Source organism: Salvelinus namaycush, chromosome 12 (assembly GCF_016432855.1).
Source record: "Salvelinus namaycush isolate Seneca chromosome 12, SaNama_1.0, whole genome shotgun sequence".
NCBI classification, from domain to species: Eukaryota; Metazoa; Chordata; class Actinopteri; order Salmoniformes; family Salmonidae; genus Salvelinus; species Salvelinus namaycush.
In genome coordinates, this window is record NC_052318.1 from 24,719,451 (window position 1) to 24,741,936 (window position 22,486).

Genomic DNA, 22,486 nt, shown 5'->3' on the forward strand with positions numbered 1-22,486 from the left:
CTACACTGGCTCCGATGCTCGTCGGATGTGGCAGGGCTTGCAAACCATTACAGACTACGAAGGGAAGCACAGCCGAGAGCTGCCCAGTGACACGAGCCTACCAGACAAGCTAAACTACTGCTATGCTCGCTTCGAGGCAAATAACACTGAAACATGCATGAGAGCACCAGCTGTTCCGAAAGACTGTGTGATCAGTCCCACTTGGCCAAAAGCCAGAGAAAATGTCCCACTTGGCCAAAAGCCAGAGAAAATGCAGAGTACCAAATTCAAGTAAATTACTATAAAAATCAAACTTTCATTAAATCACACAAGAAAGATACCAAATTAAAGCTACACTAGTTGTGAATCCAGCCAACATATCAGAATTCAAATAGGCTTTTCGGCGAAAGCAAACTATGCTATTTTCTGAGGATAGCAACAGAATAAACAAAGAGAGAGAAGCATTTTTCAACCCTGCAGTCGCGACACAAAACGCAGAAATAAAAATATAATTCATGCCTTACCTTTGACGAGCTTCTGTTGTTGGCACTCCAATATGTCCCATAAACATCACAAATGGTCCTTTTGTTCGATTAATTCCGTCGATATATATCCAAAATGTCAATATATTTGGCGCTTTTGATCCAGAAAAACACCGGTTCCAACTTTCGAAACGTGACTACAAAATATCTCAAAAGTTACCTGTAAACTTTGCCAAAACATTTCAAACTACTTTTGTAAGACAACTTTAGGTGTTTTGTAACGTAAATAATCAATAAAATTGAAGACGGGATGATCTGTGTTCAATACAGGATTAAAACAAACTGTAGCCAGCTTTCTGGTCACGCGCCTCTAACAAACAGGACATTTCCAGTGACCCTAGTTCAAGATGGCCGTACTTCTTCATTACACAAAGGAAAAAACCTCAACCAATTTCTAAAGACTGTTGACATCCAGTGGAAGCGGTAGGAACTGCAAGAAGGTCAATTAGAAATCTAGATTCCCAATGAAAATCCATTGAAAAGAGAGTGATCTCAAAAAAGAAAATTCTGAATGGTTTGTCCTCGGTGTTTCGCCTGCTAAATAAGTTCTGTTATACTCACAGACATGATTCAAACAGTTTTAGAAACGTCAGAGTGTTTTCTATCCAAATCTACTAATAATATGCATATCTTATCTTCTAACATGGTCCAAACTAACATGGTCCAAGCACACCAAGACAGTCGTGAAGAGGGCACGACAAAACCTATTCCCCCTCAGGAGACTGAAAAGATTTGGCATGGGTCCTCAGATCCTCAAAAGGTTCTACAGCTGCACCATCGAGAGCATCCTCACTGGTTGCATCACTGCCTGGTATGGCAACTGCTTGGCCTCCGATCGCAAGGCACTACAGAGGGTAGTGCGTACGGCCCAGTACATCACTGGAGCAAAGCTTCCTACCATACAGGACCTTTATACCAGGCGGTGTCAGAAGAAGGCCCTAAAAATTGTCAAAGACTCCAGCCATCCTAGTCGTAGACTGTTGTCTCTGCTACCGCACGGCAAGCGGTACCGGAGCACCAAGTCTAGGTCCAAGAGGCTTCTAAACAGCTTCTACCCACAAGCCATAAGACTCCTGAACATCTAATCAAATGGCTACCCAGACTGTTTGCATTGCCCCCCCCCCCCCCCCCCCCTTTTACACCTCTTCTACTTTCTGTTATTATCTTTGCATAGTCACTTTAATAACTCTACCTACATTTACATATTACCTCAATTACCTCGACTAACCTGTGCCCGGTACCCCCTGTATATAGTCTCGCAATTGTTATTTTAATGCTGCTCTTTAATTACTTGTTCCTTTTATTTCTTATTCTTATTCATATTTTTTAAACTGCATTGTTGTTAGCGGCTTGTCAGTAAGTATTTCACTGTAAGGTCTATACCTGTTGTATTCGCGCATGTGACTAATACAATTTGATTTGATTTCAATTTGGAGGTCGACAGTAGCCTCAACAGCACTCTCTAGGGTAGCACCATGGTGTAGCCGGAGGACAGCTAGCTTCCGTCCTCCTCTTGGGACATTAACTTCAATACAAAACCTAGGAGGCTCTTGGTTCTCACCCCCTTCCATAGACTAATTATGACAACTTCCGAAGGATGTCCTCCAACCTATCAGAGCTCTTGTAGCATGAACTGACATGTTGTACACCCAATCAAATTTTCAGGGAATTCATCTAGTACTGAAAGCATAAGTTACAGCTAGCTAACACTGCAGTGCATAAAATGTGGTAGTAGCTGACTCAAAGAGAGAGAAAGACAATAGTTGAACAGTTTTCAACAAAATAATTTCTTCAAAAATGAAGAGAGAGAGAGAGATTTCATAATTTTGTTTCACTTTCAGTTTCATTTACTTAGCTAGAAAATGCAGCTGGCTAGTTTAGTTACTCAAACACGCAGCTCAAACAGAGCTGCGTGTTTGATTATTGTGAATTATTGTGAATTTATCGGTAGTGACAGTGTTTCCTAGCCTCGGTGGCCAGCTGGGAGGAGGTGCTCTTATTCTCCATGGACTTTACAGTGTCCCAGAACTTTTTTGAGTTAGTACTACAGGATGCAAATTTCTGTTTGAAAAAGCTATACACTGCCTGTGTATATTGGTTCCTAACTTCCCTAAAAAGTTGCATATCACGGTGGCTATTCGATGCTAATGCAGAACGCCACAGGATGTTTTTGTGCTGGTCAAGGGCAGACAGGTCTGGAGTGAACCAAGGGCTATACCTATTCCTAGTTCTACATTTTTTGAATGGATCATGCTTATTTAAGATGGTGAGGAAGGCACTTTTAAAGAATAACCAGGCATCCTCTACTGACGGGATAAGGTCAATGTCATTCCAGGATACCCCGGCCAGGTCAATTAGAAAGGCCTGTTCAATAATCCCGGACAATTTATAAGATGAACATCTAGCAACCCAAAGGTTGCGAGTTCCAATCTCATCACAGACAACTTTAGCATTTTAGCTAATTAGCAATTTTGCACCTACTTACTACTTTTAAACTACTTTGCAATTACTAACCTTAACCCTAACTTTAGCCCTAACCTTAACCCCTATCCCTAACCCCTAGCCTAGCTAACATTAGCCACCTAGCTAACATTCGCGTTAGCCATCTAGCCACCTAGCTAACGTCAGCCACGACAAATTGGAATTCGTAACATATCATACGTTTTGCAAATTCGCAACATACAGTACAAATTGCAATTCGTAACATTTTGTACGAATTGCAGTTCGTAACATATCATAAGAATTGTAGTTCGTAACATATCATATGAAATGGATGATGCACATCCACAAATTAATGCATACCATAAGAAACATAAGATATCATACTAATTGGAGCGTCTCGAATTTACATTTACTATGTTACATCTACCCCTGAGTCCAGCTCGGGGATTCGATTCAGCAAACTTCTCAGTTAGACCAGGAACTGAAAAGTTGCTGGATCGAATCCCCAAGCTGACAAGGTAAAAATCTGTCATTCTGCCCCTGAGCTAGGCAGTTAACCCACTGTTCCCTGGGCGCCGAAGACGTGGATGTCGATTAAGGCAGCCCTCCGCACATCTCTGATTCAGAGGTGTTGGGTTAAATGCAAAGACACATTTCAGTTGAATGTATTCAGTTGTACAACTGACTTGATATCTCCCTTTATATAGCCATTTCATTTTTTTCGTCATTGTTATTCGTTGTTTACTGTGTATTTATTCCTCGTGGTCGATGGTGTAGCAGTGGGGCAATAGAGGCGTGACAGCACATCCGACTTCACATTCTTGGACCCCGAGCGGTAGGAGATGATGAAGTTAAATAGGGTGAATAGCAGGGTCCATCGAGCTTGCCTGGAGTTTAGGCGCTTGGCGGTGAGGTGATATTCCAGGTTCTTGTGATCTGTCTATAATATGAATGGGTGTTCCGCCCCCTCTAACCAGTGCCTCCACTCCACGTCATCTTCACCACCAGAATTTCCCGGTTACCCACGTCTTAATTCCTTTCCGTGGGGTTGAGACGATGGGAGAGGAAAGCGCAAGGATGCAGCTTATGGTCTTGGGCCGAACGCTGGGACAGGACAGCCCCCACTCCAACGTCCGAGGCTTCGACCTCCACCATGAACTGCCGGGACGGATCTGGATGGATTAGGATGGGGGCGGTAGTGAATTGGTGTTTGAGGTCCAAGAATGGCTGGTCTGCAGCTGGAAACCATGTAAACAGGACCTTGGGAGAGGCGAGTGCTGACAGGGGGAAATCCCGGGTGCTGTAGCCCCGGATGAACTGGCAGTAGAAATTGGCGAACCCCAGGAAGCGTTGCGACAGCACTCTGGAGGTGGGTTGCGGCCAATCCGCCACCGCTTTCACCTTTTCAGGATCTATCTGGATGTTGCCTGCAGCTATGATGTACCCCAGGAAGGAGATGGTGGAGCGATGAGTGGGAAAACACGAGGATGTCATCAAGGTAGAGGAATACGAACCGGTTCAACATGTCCCGGGGGGCGTCGTTTACCAGGGCCTGGAACACAGCAGGAGCGTTGGTCAGTCCGAATGGCATCACCAGGTATTCGTAGTGCCCGCTAGCCATGTTAAAAGGCGGTCTTCCACTCATCCCCTTCCCGGATCCGTACCAGATGGTAGGCGTTCCGGAGGTCGAACTTGGAGAAGATGGTGGCCCCCTGGAGAAGCTCGAAAGCCGAGGCAAGGAGTGGAAAGGGTAACGTTTTTTAACTGTGATGTCATTCAGGCCCCGGTAGTCGATACACGGATGAAGGGTTTTGTCCTTCTTTTCGACAAAGAAGAACCCTGTGCCGGCGCGGGAGGCAGAAGGATTTAAAAATTTAAAGGGAGGACTTTAGATAAATGTACTGAAAACCCTATTGAATAAAAACTCCACAAGGAAATCTGTTGGCCAGCAAGTGGGAGGGTTTTCAGCAGTTGAATACATTTATTCAGTGCACGCAAGGGAACCATGCCCGCAAAGCTGAATAACAACTACTGAGAAGTGCGTAGGAAAGGCGTGCATACAAAAGGTATAAATGTGATCCGTTTCAGGAAACTATGCATATGTCGCTGGTCACTACTTCACAGTAGAGCAGTTTGAACATAAACTTTTTTTTAAATCAAAATGCGTTTTTTGTTGTTGTTGCCAGAAATGCCTTCTCAAACATGTCAACTTTCATGTGCCTTAATAACAAACGTATATGCCATCTGTAAATACAAATAAAATTGTTAAATTACGAGCCTAGTTGGTTTAGCTACAGAAAAAGGGAAGCAACCTTCCTGCTAGCCATGATTGGCTGAGATAATGAGAGGGCTGGACATGCTGAGAGATGAGTTTGGATTGGTCTGCCATATAGCACGCTTCTGTCTATTTGAGCTGGTCAGTATGTGTAGGTAATCCTGTCTAATGCAGCTTACATTTTTTTTTATCGCATAGTAAAACTGTATAAGTGTTGCTCTCCACTTTCTGGAGAACCAACTTTTGAAATCAGTGGAATTCGAGTATGATAGGAGATGGAGAAAACACCTGTCTCCAGATTACATCTTCAAACTAAGGGCAACCATGGCACGTGTATGATCTTACGTGTATGATCTTATTATTACGTGTATGATCTTATTATTATGATCTCAAAGCCATTTGCTTGGCTAGTTACAGCCTAATGTTAGATAGCTAACATTGAACCTGGTTGGTTAGCTACCTGCAGATTCATGCAGGGTAGTAATGATAACATGAAAACAGTCTAACCAGCTCTGCTAGGGTGAGTAAAATGGTCCGTTTGGGTGGGGGCTAAAGCTTAAGAGGGTGTGAACAATGCTGAATGGATGTAGACAAAGGAGAGCTCTCCAGTAGGTACCAAAACATTCAAAAGCCATTTTTTCAAAAGTGAGGTTACACATTTATCAACTTTCAAAGCAGAATTACTTTCCCATTGTTCCTCAAATGCAGTGTATGATATACCATTTTGTAGCTCTGTGTCTCTGCTTTTATCCAATGTAAAAAACACAATTTCAAATTTTGCTACACAAGACGGAATCAAGACGGTTGGTCACAAATGTCAAAAGTCTGAATTGGACCCCTAGTGCATACCATTCATTGTTCTTGATCTATTATATTACTGCATTATGCGCCACCAGTTAGCATAGAGTGGTGGTATCATCTGACTGAGTCAAGAGTGAGAGATGGAAACCGAGGTGGGTGGATCTGGCAGACTTTATCCTGGTGAGGGGAGACCTACCTCCCTGCTAGGAGCGTTTGACACATTTCTCAGCTCGAACGCTCAAAAGTATGTAAAATGTTAAATGCTCAAAGGAATGAATGATTCCATGCCTCATGTAATTCAGACCTCATGGTACTGCGCAGTAACAGGGGGCATATGTTCTCACTTACGGTCCTTATAAGGTTCACAACTCACGCACTATACGTACGGTACTCACACAAATCTTTACTAAGAGTGCTTAGTGTTTAAGAATAAGATAGATGGACTGTTGATAAGGCTGCGTGTGCTATCTGATTAAAACAGTCTAGGCGTGAGTCATGTATCTAGACCTTTTTTAAAAGCTCCATAATTAAATGAGCATAGCCATAGAAAAGACATAGAAACATAGACATATAGACATAGAAAGGTCACTGCAAAGTATTCACAGTGTTGAGTTAGTCGACAGACGGGTACGCCAGTCTTGGCATGTGGCTGAATGCTAAATGGAGCTTGCCAGAAGAATAGGAGTGGCCAGCCCCCACCTCGCTTTCACCCCTCCCTCAGCGGTCAATTAGAGTTGAATCTAAGTTTCTAAGTTTCCTTAGTTCTGGCAGATTTACAGTGTCACAGTGGGTCAAGTGTAGGTACACTTCCTGGTGGACTGTCAATTCTCCAACACACTCATGAAAGGTGGCTCAAGGAGTCAAAGTGATTCCAGTAAAGAGTAGCTGTGGACAGATGTGCTTGGAGTTTTGGGAAAGCATTGCACAAAACATATCTGAACCCTAGTTGAGGATACATATGCTAAAGTAAAAATGTGTCACGGGATACTTTTAGCAGTCATTCTTCACTCCAAGTCCACTGTCCCCAGCCATGATACTTTGATGGAAAATGGAACTTGAAGTCAAACCACAATAAGTAATTGTGTCCTCCTTTCCACATCGGCATACAGTAGTTTCCTACAGTGGGCAGCTGCTCCTTTTATGTCCTCATCATCCACACAACATCCACAATTCTCATGTTTCCCACACTACAAGCCCAAGCAAATAACACCAGGGAGAAGATTTGATCAGACAGCTATCACAATGAGCCTGCAGAAGTTTCTGGAAAAACAGGTGAGCCAAAGATTGTCTGGATGAACACCATCCTCCTCTAAGCGGGACTAACCGTACGCCGAAATACCTGCCAAGACCTCCTGTTACAGCTGGCCATGGTACAGTAGCTCTTGCTCAGCTACTGTTGGTCATCCAGGGCCCAGATAACTCCTACAGGGTGTGCTTGTTGTCTCAGGCTCTAAAGACCAGTGGCGCCATAGGGGATAGTGTGAGTGATGGGTGTAAGTCCCACTCCGAACCTAAACCTGGACCTCTAGGGAAGTGAGCCGGATCCCTCTCTTATGGCCAGTGTGTCCACCTGTCCCATTCAGCTGTCCTCTACCATTTCCTGTTCTGCATTCCCCTGGGCTCTATACTGTCTATCCGTCTGTCTGTCTGTTTTGTTTTCACATTCCGTGTCGCAATGTGTCATGCCATTCCATTTAGATTATCACTTACAGTACCAAAGCTGATATCTATTGGAAGTTGGATGCACAGCTGACGGAGACTTAATGAAACAATTTATCCTCTCCAGTCTAACATGCTAACTAGACCTCTCGCACGTATGCGTCCGCATGCGCCATCACGCGCATGTTGATTTTGTCCATTATTATTCTACAATGTAGAAAATAGATAAAAATGAAGAAAAACCCTTGAATGAGTAGGTGTGTCCAAAAATGTGACTGGTGACGACTGGTACTGACTGACTGGTACTGGTACTGGTACTGGTACTGGTACTGGTACTGGTACTGACGGACGGACGGACGGACGGACGGACGGACGGACGGACGGACGGACGGACGGACGGACGGTCGGTCGGTCGGTCGGTCGGTCGGTCGGTCGGTCGGTCGGTCGGTCGGTCGGTCGGTCGGTCGGTCGGTCGGTCGGTCGGTCGGTCGGTCGGTCGGTCGGTCGGTCGGTCGGTCGGTCGGTCGGTCGGTCGGTCGGTCGGTCGGTCGGTCGGTCGGTCGGTCGGTCGGTCGGTCGGTCGGTCGGTCGGTCGGTCGGTCGGTCGGTCGGTCGGTCGGTCGGTCGGTCGGTCGGTCGGTCGGTCGGTCGGTCGGTCGGTCGGTCGGTCGGTCGGTCGGTCGGTCGGTCGGTCGGTCGGTCGGTCGGTCGGTCGGTCGGTCGGTCGGTCGGTCGGTCGGTCGGTCTGTCTGTGTACAGTACCAGTCAAAAAGTTTGGACACACCTACTCATTCAAGGGTTTTTCTTTATTTTTACTATTTTCTACATTGTAGCATAATAGTGAAGAAATCAAAACTATGAAATAACACATAGCGAATCATGTAATAACCCCATTTTTTTTTACAAATCAAAATATATTTTATATTTTAGATTCTTCAAAGTAGACACCCTTTGCCTTCATGACAGCTTAATATTCAAGAAAAATACAAACATGGTTCTTGCATTCAAACCACTGTTTGTGCGCATGAACCGTATATCTATAGTGCATTAATAATAGTATGCTAATGTATGTTTTTCCTTAGGTAGGGCTAGCGTCTGTATATGTTTTCCCTGCTCTTATCCATCAGTAAGTTGCAAGATGCCAGAGACGTGTAATTTATGTGAATAGAGGAGAATATTCTCAGATGTTAAATTAGCCATGATGTGTGATATGGAAAAAGTTATGGAAAAACAAATAATCTGCATCATAATCAATACACTTGAGGACAAACAGAAACAGAGAATTCATGCCAGATCTCACAGGCAAAGGTGAAAGGGTGTGTGAGTTAACCATGTTCCATCTGGAGTGCATTAATGAACTACAAACAAATCTCCACTGAAACCACTTGATACCAGACAAACATGTCTCTTCATTTTAACTCATACACTCAAATGTATGTGGCTGTACATGTGCCTAAACTACAGAGAAATGTATGGTTCGACATGAGCCAATGCAACCTAACACGATCCAGTCTTGGGAAGTCTGTTCGCCAAAACCATTAAACACATTGACCTGAAAAACAACAATGGGGACTGAACATATGTAGATCTGGGTTTCATGACAGAGTTATCATTCACTTCTAATTACCTTGAGGGAAAAACCCTTGTTCACCTTGAAATGTAATCATACATTTTGACTGTTTGAGCTTCCACGTATACAATCACTCAACATAGGAATAGCAATAGAAAATGTCTCAAAGCCATAAAACACAGGTGAAATACATTGAAAAGACAGAGTTCACAAAGTAACACCATGGGTGGATGGATACCTGGCAGAGCACATGGGCAATGAGGAGCACTGGGAAGGTCCTGGCACAGCCCCAGTTGAGCTCTTTAACTACAGCCACATTACTGTTCTAGATATGGACTACAAAATATCCCGCCAGAGATAGGCATCAAAAAGGCTGTGTCGGAAGGCGAGGGAGGGAGGGGGGATCATGGTGGAAGGGGAAATGAGAACCAGGCTCCAGAGTCCCCCAGTGATGCGATTACCCTCCAGTCTCACAACAAGAGGGGATGGAAGAGCTCATCTGGACCTTAAATAAACACTGCCGTGTTCTCTCTACAACACACCCTAAGATCACTGCTGGAGAACTCCATTAAAACCACATCAGCAACTAAAACAACAGACAGCAGTTTTTCAATAAAACACACACATTTAGAGTTGATGATCTGTGTATCTCACAAAAACTACTGCTTACAGTCGTTGTGGTTTAAAGTGATGATAACCTCTTGATAGGCTTGTCTGTGATCAGAGAGTTAAAAAGAGTTCATTGGTAAAGATGGGATCTGCTGGTGTCAGATGTCCGTGTTGGTCTCCTATGGCACTGAGGAGGAAGTGGCCTGCCTGGGGCTGTTTGGGGGCTGGAGCTGACCAACTCTCCATGGGTCATCCTTACAAGCAAGCCCTTTTTCCAAATGGTTTTCATAAGACTACCTTTTCCGATAAAGACAAGTGAGGAGAAACCAGTGACTATGACTGCACGGTCCTGTAAGTGCTCAGGGATGCCTCCTTCTTTTGGCAGGAGGAGCCATGCTGTAGCAACACAGGAGACTTGCCACAGGCAATCTCTAAACCTACTGACGATGTTCTGCCTCAGATTTATTGCTTTATAATGGGGATACCTTCCCCACTGGTCATTACCACAGACAGAGACTCAGGCTCCAGCTTTGTTAGCATACTTTTCCCCAGCTGCCCAAACAATCTCGTGAGAGACTCAGGTGTGCAACAAACTGAGTTAAGTGGCAATTTAAACAAATGTAGTGGGACTTTATCCGCTGTTTGATTTATGTAGCCAGTCAATACAATAGCGGTGAGTGGAGGCTGGGATGGTACGGCAGGGATGCAGGGGCTGTGGGGATGCTGTCACTGAAAATCTGTGCCTGTGGATGTGAGGTCTGCAGACAGACCCTGTATTGACAGAATGCGTCATTGGCCATAAAGTCACAATGAGCAGTGAGAGCAGTGAGCTGGCTTACATGGACTGCTGTCTGGGAACTCCCCAGCACAGACAGATTAACAGTCTGGTTATGACTGAACTGACTCCCATCTTCAGCTCTTACTGGTCCACTTAGCCAGAGGGAGGATGATAAGATGGGATCAGGAGAGAGAGAAACAAAGAGGGGGAAGAAGAGAGAAAGGACATACTACAGACCATGATATAATTCACACAAAGACGAAAACACCTGGACACAGAAAGCACATACTGCACATACTGAACACAGTGAATGCACTTGGAGTCATTTAGTGCCTCTTGCCTGCAATGTAATATGTGCAAAGCGAAAGGTCGATTAGATGGAAGTAATTGTCAAATGGTCCTTACCTAGTGTAGTCGTGGCCAAAAGTTTTGAGAATGACACAAATATAAATTTTCACGAAGTTTGCTGCTTCAGTGTCTTTAGATATTTTTGTCAGATGTTACTATGGAATACTGAAGTATAATTACAAGCATTTCATAAGTGCCAAAGGCTTTTATTGACAATTACATGAAGTAGATGCAAAGAGTCAATATTTGCAGTGTTGACCCTTCTTTTTCAAGACCTCTGCAATCCACCCTGGCATGCTGTCAATTAACTTCTGGGCCACATCCTGACTGATGGCAGCCCATTCTTGCATAATCAATGCTTGGAGTTTGTCAGAATTTGTGGGTTTGTGTTTGCCCACCCGCCTCTTGAGTTCTCAATGGGATTAAGGTCTGGGGAGTTTCCAGGCCATGGACCCAAAATAACAATGTTTTGTTCCCCGAGCCACTTAGTTATTACTTTTGGCTTATGGCAAGGTGCTCCATCATGCTGGAAAAGGCATTGTTCGTCACCAAACTGTTCCTGGATGGTTGGGAGAAGTTGCTCTCGGAGGATGTGTTGGTACCATTCTTTATTCATGTCTGTGTTCTTAAACAAAATTGTTAGTGAGCCCACTCCCTTGGCTGAGAAGCAACCCCACACATGAATGGTCTCAGGATGCTTTACTGTTGGCATGACACAGGACTGATGGTAGCGCTCACCTTGGTTTTTTCCGGATGCCCCAAACAATCGGAAAGGGGATTCATCAGAGAAAATGACTTTACCCCAGTCCTCAGCAGTCCAATCCCTGTACTGGAGAGAAGTGGCTTCTTTGCTGCCCTTCTTGACACCAGGCCATCCTCCAAAAGTCTTCGCCTCACTGTGCGTGCAGATGCACTCACACCTGCCTGCTGCCATTCCTGAGCAAGCTCTGTACTGGTGGTGCCCCGATTCCGCAGCTGAATCATCTTTAGGAGACGGTCCTGGCGTTTGCTGGACTTTCTTGGGCGCCCTGAAGCCTTCTTCACAACAACTGAACCGCTCTCCTTGAAGTTCTTAATGATTCGGTAAATGGTTGATTTAGGTGCAATCTTACTGGCAGCAATATCCTTGCCTGTGAAGCCCTTTTTGTTCAAAGCAATGATGATGGCACGTGTTTCCTTGCAGGTAACCATGGTTGACAGAGGAAGAACAATGATTCCAAGCATCACCCTCCTTTTGAAGCTTCCAGTCTGTTATTCGAACTCAATCAGCATGACAGAGTGATCTCCAGCCTTGTCCTCGTCAACACTCACATCTGTTTTAATGAGAGAATCACTGACATGATGTCAGCTGGTCCTTTTGTGGCAGGACTGAAATGCAGTGGAAATGTTTTTGGGGGATTCAGTTCATTTGCATGGCAAAGAGGGACTTTGCAATTCATCTGAACACTCTTCATAACATTCTGGAGTATATGCAAATTGCCATTATACAAACTGAGGCAGCAGACTTTGTGAACATTAATATTTGTGTCATTCTCAAAACTTTTGGCCACGACTGTACACAGACAGAATCAATATTATAAGTTATGTTTGTATGGCCTCCAATTCAAATCTATACCTTCAAGAGAAAACAAGATGTCACTGACTTGGAAATAATCAGCTGACATTGCGCTGTTAACTCTTCTTGTGTGCTTAAAAGATACTTTGAGCAATTTTCACCAGTCCATTGGAGTTGAAGTGTGTCAGGGGGTGATAGCCATAACTAAATAAATCCTGTTGAATAAACAAGACCATTAACTTTAGCCACCATCCAAGAGGCACTGGTGACAACCCACTGGGAGGAATAACTTGAGGTCATGGCCACAGTGACCCACTCAGCTCAGGTTTGAGAGGAACTCCAGGGTCAAGGTGCCGCCCACCCATCCACCCCAACACTGGCAGGCAGACCTTACATATCATGTATGCCTGCACTATCGGATTTGGACCAGGGCCATAACTTGAGGCTCTTTTTACCTTGCTCCATTACACCGTCATCCCTATTCTTTCTTTCTCTCCCTCTCTTAACTCACATTCCTCTCTCCCTCTCTGTCACGCCCTGACCGTAGATTGCTTTGTATGTTTCTATTTTTTGTTTGGTCAGGGTGTGATGTGGGTGGGCATTCTATGTTTTGTTCTATGTTTTGTATTTCTAGGTGTTTGGCCTGGTATGGTTCTCAATCAGAGGCAGCTGTCTATCGTTGTCTCTGATTGAGAACCATATTTATGTAGCCTGTTTTCCCACTGTTAGTTGTGGGTGGTTATTTTCTGTTTAGTGTTGGTTGCACCTTGCAGAACTGTTTCGGCTATTCTTTTTTGTTATTTTGTATTCAGTGTTCAGTCAGTTAAGCTAATAAAGATGAACACGTACCCCGCTGCATTTTGGTCTGACGATTCCTCTTCTTCTTCCGATGAATGCCGTGATACTCTCCCCCTTAGCCACCTTTTGACAGGCCAGCTCCTCAGTGACGAGGGCAGGTCATGCCATCCTGTTCAGCTCCATATGGAAGCAATTATTCCAGGCACTTTGACCACTTCAAAAAATGTTAGCAGACACATTTCCAAAAGTTAAGCAAACATTGAAAAAGACACCTTTGTTTACCACAACTACATTTGATCATATCTTATGAGACTGGCTGAAATTAATTTACGCAAATACATTAATTCTGACTCAAATGGGGTCAATAGCAATTGAAAAAATGGAAAGCTGCTGACATATTCAACATTATATACTTGACTTATTATATTGAGATTTGTCACTGGCCTACACACAATACCCCATAATGTCAAAGTGGAATTGAATAACTATAAAAAATGAAATCTGAAATGTCTTGAGTCAATAAGTATTCAAACCCTTTGTTATGGCAAGACTAAATAAGTTCAGGAATAAAAATTTGCTTAACAATAAACTGCATGGACTTGAATATCCCTTTGAACATGGTGAAGTTATTAATTCGCATGCGCCGAATACAACAGGTGTAGACCTTACAGTGAAATGCTTACTTACAAGCCCCTAACCAACAGTGCAGTTTTAAAAAATACGGCAAATTTTAACATTTTATTTCACCTTTATTTAACCAGGTAGGCTAGTTGAGAATAGAGTAGTGATGCTGGACGGGTGGGTAGGTGTGGGCAGCGATCGGTTGAAGAGCATGCATTTAGTTTGCTTGCATTTAAGAGCAGTTGGAAGCCATGGAAGGAGAGTTGTATGGCATTGAAGCTTGTCTGGAGGTTTGTTAACACAGTGTCCAAAGAAGGGCCAGAAGTATACTGAATGGTGTCGTCTACGTAGAGGTGGATCAGAGAATCACCAGCAGCAAGAGCGACGTCATTTGTGTATACAGAGAGGAGACTTGGCCCGAGGATTGAACCCTGTGACACCCCCATAGAGACTGACAGAGGTCCGAACAACAGGCCCTCCGATTTGACACACTGAACTCTGTCAGAGAAGTAGTTGGTGAACCAGGCGAGGCAGTCATTTGAGAAACCAAGGCTGTTGAGTCTGTCAATAAGGATGTGGTGATTGACAGAGTCAAAAGCCTTGGCCAGGTCGATGAATACAGCTGCACAGTATTGTCTCTTATCGATGGCGGTTATGATGTTGTTTAGGACCTTGAGCGTGGCTGAGGTGCACCAATGACCAGCTCGGAAACCAGATTGCATAGTGGAAAAGGTACGGTGGGATTCGAAATGGTCGGTGATCTGTTTGATAACTTGGCTTTCGAAGACCTTAGAAAGGCAGGGTAGGATAGATATATGTCTGTAGCAGTTTGGGTCTAGAGTGTCTCCCCCTTTGAAGAGGGGGATGACCGCGGCAGCTTTCCAGTCTTCAGGGATCTTGTTTAGGGCAGGTTGGTTAGGATGATATCTATGAGGGTGCCCGTGTTTACGGATTTGGGGTTGTACCTGGTGGGTTCATTGATAATTTGTGTGAGATTGAGAGCATCAAGCTAAGATTGTAGGATGGCCGGGGTGTTAAGCATGTCCAAGTTTAGGTCACCTAACAGTATGAGCTCTGAAGATAGATGGGGGGCAATCAATTTGCATATGGTGTCCAGGGCACAGCTGGGGGCAGAAGGTGGTCTATAGCAAGCGGCAACGGTAAGAGACTTGTTTCTGGAGAGGTGGATAAAAAAAAATAGAAGCTAAAATAGTTTGGGCACAGACCTGAATAGTAAGATAGAACTCTGCAGGCTATCCCTGCAGTAGATTGTAACCCCGCCCCCTTTGGCAGTTCTATCTTGTTGGAAAATGTTATAGTTAGGAATGGAAATTTCAGGGTTTTTGGTGGTCTTCCTAAGCCAGGATTCAGTCACGGCTAGGACATCCAGGTTGGCAGAGTGTGCTAGGGCAGTGAATAAAACAAACTTAGGGAGGAGGCTTCTAATGTTAACATGCATGGCTTTTACGGTTCCAGAAGTCAACAAATGAGAGCGCCTGGGGTATGGGAGTGGAGCTAGGCACTGCAGGGTCTGGATTAACCTCCACATCACCAGAGGAACAGAGGAGGAGTAGGATAAGGGTACGGCTAAAGGCTAAAAGAACTCGCCGTCTACTATGTTCAGAACAGAGAGTAAAAGGAGCAGATTTCTGGGCACGGTAGAATAGATTCAAGGCATAATGTACAGACAAAGGTATGGTAGGATGTGAATACAGTGGGGGTAAACCTGTGCATAGAGTGACGATGAAAAAGATATTGTCTCTAGAAATATCATTTAAACCATGTGATGTCACCGCATGTGTGGGAGGTGGAACTAAAGTGTTAACTAAGGTGTATTGAGCAGAGGCTCTACAGTGAAATAAGGCAATAATTACTAACCAAAACAGCAATGGACAAGGCATATTGACGTTAGGGAGAGGCATGCGTAGCCAAGTGATCATAGGAGTCCAGTGAGTGGCTTCAGGCAGCTAGCGGGCTGGGGCTAGCAAGCTAGCAGAAGGGCCTTTGAGGTACGTCGCGACGGAAGAAAGTCTGTTGTGGCCCCCTCGTGCTGTGATGTCGGCAGACGGATCAGCAGGGCTCCGTGTGGTAAACCAAGCCAATTGTTAAAATAGGTATAGTGGCCAAAGAATTTGTCCGATGGGCCTCTTAAGCTAATAGTCCGATGTGCTCTAGACAGCTAGCGGGCCGTGGCTAGCAGGCTAGCAGATGGGCCTAGCAAGGCTAGCTCCAAGCTAATTTGTTCTTGCTTCGGGACAGAGACATTAGCCAGGAGTGGCCACTCGGATAGCAGATAGCTAGCTGCGATGATTCAGGTGAGAAAAAAAAGGTTCAGAGCTTGCGGTAGGAATCCGAGATATGGAGAAAAATATGTCTGATTTGCTCTGGTTTGAGTCGCGCTGTGCAGACTGGCGAGAGAAGTCCGGACTAAAGGTAGCTGATGACCGCTAGCAGTGGCTAGCTGACTACTAGCTAGTAGCTAGTTAGCTGGCTAGCTTCTGTTGGGGGGGTTCCGGTTCAGAGGACGGATCAGCAGGGCTCCGTGTGGTAAACCAGGCCAATTGGCAAAATAGGTATAGTGGCCAAATATTTTTTCCGATGGGCCTCTTAAGCTAACAGTCCGATGTGCTCTAGACAGCTAGCGGGCAGCAACTAGCAGGCTAGCGGGTGGGCATACAGGGGATGTCGCGACGGAGGAGTCAGTTGATAAACCCCCTCGGCGGAATTACGTCGGTAGTCCAGTCGTGATGAGTCGGCGGGGGTCCAGGTATTGTAGCCCAAGGAGTGACTGAGGGGCCACTTCGGCTAGCCGGGAGATGGGCCTAGCAGATGGGCCTAGCAATGGCTAACTGACTACTAGCTAGTAGCCAGTTAGCTGGCTAGCTTTTGATGGGGGTTCCGGTTCTTAAGTATAAAAAATAGCAGATCCGTACCAAACCCGGCGTGAGGCGGGTTGCTGGAGAGTATATTCAGTCCGTAGATGGAAAGTGATATTAAAGTATATACAAAATTTATACGAAAAAAAACAAGGAAAAACTATATTTACACGGGACAAGAAAAAACACACGTCCGACTGCTAAGCCGGGGTGCCGGTACAGAGTCAATGTGCGGGGGCACCGGTTAGTTGAGGTAGTATGTACATGTAGGTAGAGTTATTAAAGTTACTATGCATAGATGACAACAGAAAGTGGCATTGGTGTGGAGATGGGGGGGGGGGGGGGGCAATGCAAATAGTCCGGGTAGCCATTTGATTAACTGTTCAGGAGTCTTATGGCTTGGGGGTAGAAGCTGTGAAGAAGCCTTTTTGACCTAGACTTGGCGCTCCGGTACCGCTTGCCGTGCAGGTAGCAGAGAGAACAGTCTATGACTAGGGTGGCTGGAGTCTTTGAAAGTTTTTAGGGCCTTCCTCTGACACCGCCTGGTATAGAGGTCCTGGATGGCAGGAAGCTTGGCCCCAGTGATGTACTGGGCCGTATGCACTACCCTCTGTAGTGTCTTGTGATCGGAGGCCAAGCAGTTGCCATACCAGGCAGTGATGCAACCAGTCAGGATGCTCTCGATGGTGCAGCTGTAGAACCTTTTGAGGATCCGAGGACCCATGCCAAATCATTTCAGTCTCCTGAGGGGGAATAGGTTTTGTTGTGCCCGCTTCACGACTGTCTTGGTGTGCTTGGACCATGTTAGTTTGTTGGTGATGTAGACGTCAAGGAACTTGAAGCTCTCAACCTGTTCAACTGCAGCCCCGTCGATGAGAATGGGGGCATGCTCGGTCCTCTTTTTCCTATAGTCCACAATCATCTCTTTTGTCTTGATCACGTTGAGGGAGAGGTTGTTGTCCCGGCACCACACGGCCAGGTTTATGGCCTCCTCCCTATAGGCTGTCTCATTGTTGTCGGTGATCAGGCCTACCACTGTTGTGTCATCGGCAAATTTAATGATGGTGTTGGAGTCGTGCCTGGCCGTGCAGTCATGAGTGAACAGGGAGTACAGGAGGGGGCTGAGCACGCACCCCTGCGGGGCCCCTGTGTTGAGGATCAGCGTGGGAGATGTGTTGTTACCTACCCTTACCACCTGGGGGCGGCCTATCAGGATGTTCAGGATCCAGTTGCAGAGAGAGGTGTTTAGTCCCAGGGTCCTTAGCTATTTGATGAGCTTTGAGGGCACTATGGTGTTGAACGCTGAGCTGTAGTCAATGAACAACATTCTCACATAGGTGTTCCTTTTGTCCAGGTGGAAAAGGGCAGTGTGGAGTGTGATTGAGATTGCGTCATCTGTGGATCTGTTGGGGTGGTATGCGAATTGGAGTGGGTCTAGGATATCTGGGATGATGGTGTTGATGTGAACCATGACCAGCCTTTCAAAGCACTTCATGGCTACAGATGTGAGTGCCAGTTCCGGCACCACGCATCAGGCCTCCAGTGCGCTTCCACAGTCCAGTACGGCCTGTGCCTCTTACCCGCACTCCCCCTGAGGTGTGTGTCCTCAGCCCGGTACCACCAGTTCCGGCACCACGCATCAGGCTTCCAGTGCGCCTCCACAGTCCGGATCTTCCGGCGACAGTACCCAGTTCGGAGCTTCCGGCGACAGTACCCAGTCCGGAGCTTCCGGCGACAGTACCCAGTCCGGAGCTTCCGGAGACAGTACCCAGTCCGGAGCTTCCGGCGACGGGCCACAGTCCGGAACCTCCAACGACGGGCCACAGTCCGGAACCTCCAACGACGGGCCACAGTCCGGAACCTCCAACGACGGGCCACAGTCCGGAACCTCCAACGACGGGCCACAGTCCGGAACCTCCAACGACGGGCCACAGTCCGGAACCTCCAACGACGGGCCACAGTCCGGAACCTTCAACGACGGGCCACAGTCCGGAACCTCCAACTACGGGCCACAGTCCGGAACCTCCAACGACGGGCCACAGTCCGGAACCTCCAACGACGATCCCCAGTCCAGGGTTTCCAGAGACGGTTCCCAGTCCGGGGCCTCCGGCGATGATCCGCAGTCCAGAGCCTCCGGCGATGATCCACGGTCCGGTTCTACAAAGGGGGAGGGATCAGTGTAAAGAGGGGGGGCGGCGTCCAGAACCAGAGCTGCCACCAAGGGTAGATGCCCACCCAGACCCTCCCCTATAGGTTCAGGTTTGCGGCCGGGAGTCCGCACCTTTGGGGGGGGGGGGGGGGTACTGTCACGCCCTGACCTGAGATATCTCTGTTTTCTTTATATTTTGGTTAGGTCAGGGTGTGACTAGGGTGAATACGCTAGTTTTTGTTTTGTCTAGGGGTTTTGTATTGTCTAGGGTTTTTGTATGTCTAGGGTTTTGTGGGTCTAGGTATTTGTATGTTTATGGTGGCCTGATATGGTTCCCAATCAGAGGCAGCTGTTTGTCGTTGTCTCTGATTGGGGATCATATTTAGGTAGCCATTTCCCTTTGGTGTTTGTGGGTTCTTATTCTATGTTTAGTTGCCTGTCTGCACTATTCATATAGCTTCACGTTTCGTTCGTTTTGTTGTTTTGTTAGTTTGTTCAGTGTTCTTTCTTTAATTAAAAGAAGAATGTACGCATACCACGCTGCACCTTGGTCTCCTTCATATGACGAACGTGACATTCTGACCCATTGGGAAGGTGATGAAAGAAATAAAAGCTGAAATAAATCATTCTCTCTACTATTATTCTGACATTTCACATTCTTAAAATAAAGTGGTAATCCTAACTGACCTAAGACAGGGAATTTTTACTAGGATTAAATGTCAGGAATTGTGAAAAACTGAGTTTAAATGTATTTGGCTAAGGTGTATGTAAACTTCCGACTTCAACTGTAGATTTTAAATCAACTTGTGAATGTTATTGAATACAGCTACAGTATGGGAGAGGGGCTCCCTCTGTATGATCCCCCCTTATATCTTAATGTAATGACATGATAAAAAATTGCCAGATAAACCCTAGTTTACAGAAAAACCCACTTATGTAAATTAGATATGTTAGATATGTGTGTTATTTTCAATAAATTTGCAAAAATGAATAAACATTTTTTTTCCACTTTGTCATTATGGGGTATTGTGTGGATGGGTGGATAAAAAATCAATTTTATCCATTTTGAATTCAGGTTGTAACAACAAAATGTGGAATAAATTAAAGGGTATGAATACTTACTGAAGGCACTGTATCTGACAGTCACTCTATTGCCCGAGCCAGTGATTTGTGTACAATTTCACTTAGTTAGCTACTATACAAACGTCATTCTGTTACATACATGACCACGTTTCTACCATGATACATAATTAAATTAGCCAGTACTTTGTCAGTGTAAGGGGTATTTGGTTGCACCTGGAATTCAAGCTACTGACTCATACCACTGAATTACACAGAGAGGTCTATTACAGGTGTTTCCCAGGGATATCGCGCTGCCTTACAGTCTGTGGATGGGAGTGGTGGGTGGGGGGAGGTTAAGTTAGCAGGACGTGAATCAAAACAAAGCGGTTGGCATATTTCTGTGAGAGCAGCTCCAGCTCCACGGCTGAAGTCTGGTCACTGTAACTCAAGCTGAGTCTGGGAGAGGGGTTCCCTCTGAGAAAGGCAACCCGCGTCCCAAGGGGGCTCAGTCTGTCCAAATATTTTACCAAACACACAGATAAGTGCCTGTAGCCTGCAGACAATCACAGAACATTGCTTTCTCTGCTTGCTTCCACTTTCAAGGGATGGTTCACTCAAAATACACATTTTGACATAAAGTCGCAATAAAATAGAATAGAAAAAGTATGAAAAATTACTGCGCTCCCTCTGCAATATCTTTGCATTATCATTTTCAAAATTCTTCAAGCTCTGTCAAATTGGTTGTTGAACATTGCTAAACAACAATTTAGAGGTCATAGATTTTCAAGTAGATTAAAATCAAAACTTTAACTCGGCCACTCAGGAACATTCACTGTGTTCTTGGTAAGCAGTTTAGATTTGGCCTTGTGTTTTAGGTTACTCTCCTGCTGAAAGAGGAATTCCTCCCCCAGTGTCTGGTGGAACGCAGACTGAACCAGGTTTTTCTCTAGGATTTTGCCTGTGCTTTCTTTTTTATCCTGAAAAACTCCTCAGTTCTTAACGATTACAAGCATACCCAAAATATGATGCAAACACCACTTGCTTGAAAATATGGAGAGTGGTATTCATTAATGTGTTGTATTGGAATTGCCCCAAACATAACGCTTTTTAGTCAGGACAAAAAGTGAATTGTTTTGCCACATTTTTTGCAGTACAACTTTAGTGCCTTGTTGTATACAGGATACAAGTTTTGTTAAACACTATTATTGCCCACAGGGTGAATCCATGCAACTTATTATGTCACTTCTTAAGCACATTTTTACTCGTGAACTTATTGCTTGAAAACATATTTAGGCTTGCCATAACAAAGGTGTTGAATACTTATTGGCTCGAGACATTTCAGGTTTACATTTTTATTAATTTGTAAAAAAAATATTGAAAAACATAATTGCACTTTGACATTATGAGGTATTGTGTGTAGGCCAGTGATGTAACACAGCAAAATGTGGAAAAAGTCAAGGGGTGTAAATACTTTCTGAAGGCACTGTAAATACAAATAACAATTCACTGCAAAGCCTTGGTTTTAGAGGAGGAAAGCAAATGATTGTGGCAGCGTTCTCAAGTCCCTGTCATGAAAGCCATTGAAGCAGAACAAAAACAGTCAAAGTGAAATATTACAGACCCAATGCTAATTTCTTTCACCTACTCATTCAAAGGTTTTTCTTTATTTTTTTACTATTTTCTACATTGTAGAATAATAGTGAAGAAATCAGAACTATGAAATAACACATATGGGATCATGTAGTAACCAAAAAAAGTGTTAAACAAATCAAAATATATTTGAGATTCTTCAAAGTAGCCACCCTTTGCATTGATGACAGCTCTGCACACTCTTGGCATTCTCTCAACCAGCTTCACCTGGAATGTTTTCCTACACTCTTGAAGGAGTTCCCACATATGCTGAGCACTTGTTGGCTGCTTTTCCTTCACTCAGCGGTCCAACTCATCCCAAACAATCTCAAATGGGTTGAGGTTGGATGATTGTGGAGGCCAGGTCATCTGATGCAGCACTCCATCACTCTCCTTATTGGTCAAATAGCCTTTACGTAGCCTGGAGATGTGTTGGGTCATTGTCCTGTTGAAAAACAAATGATAGTCCCACTAAGCGCAAACCAGATGGAATGGCATATGGCTGCAGAATGCTGTGGTAGCCATGCTGATTAAGTGTGCCTTGAATTCTAAATGAATCACTGACAGTGTCACCAGCAAAGCACCCCCACACCATCACACCTCCTCCTCCATGCTTCGCGGTGGGAAGCACACATGCGGAGATCATCCGTTCACCTACTCTGCGTCTCACAAAGAACCAAAACATCTCAAATTTGGACTCATCAGACCAAAGCACAGATTTCCACCCATCTAATGTCCATTGCTCGTATTTCTTGGCCCAAGCAAGTCTCTTCTTCTTATTGGTGTCCTTTAC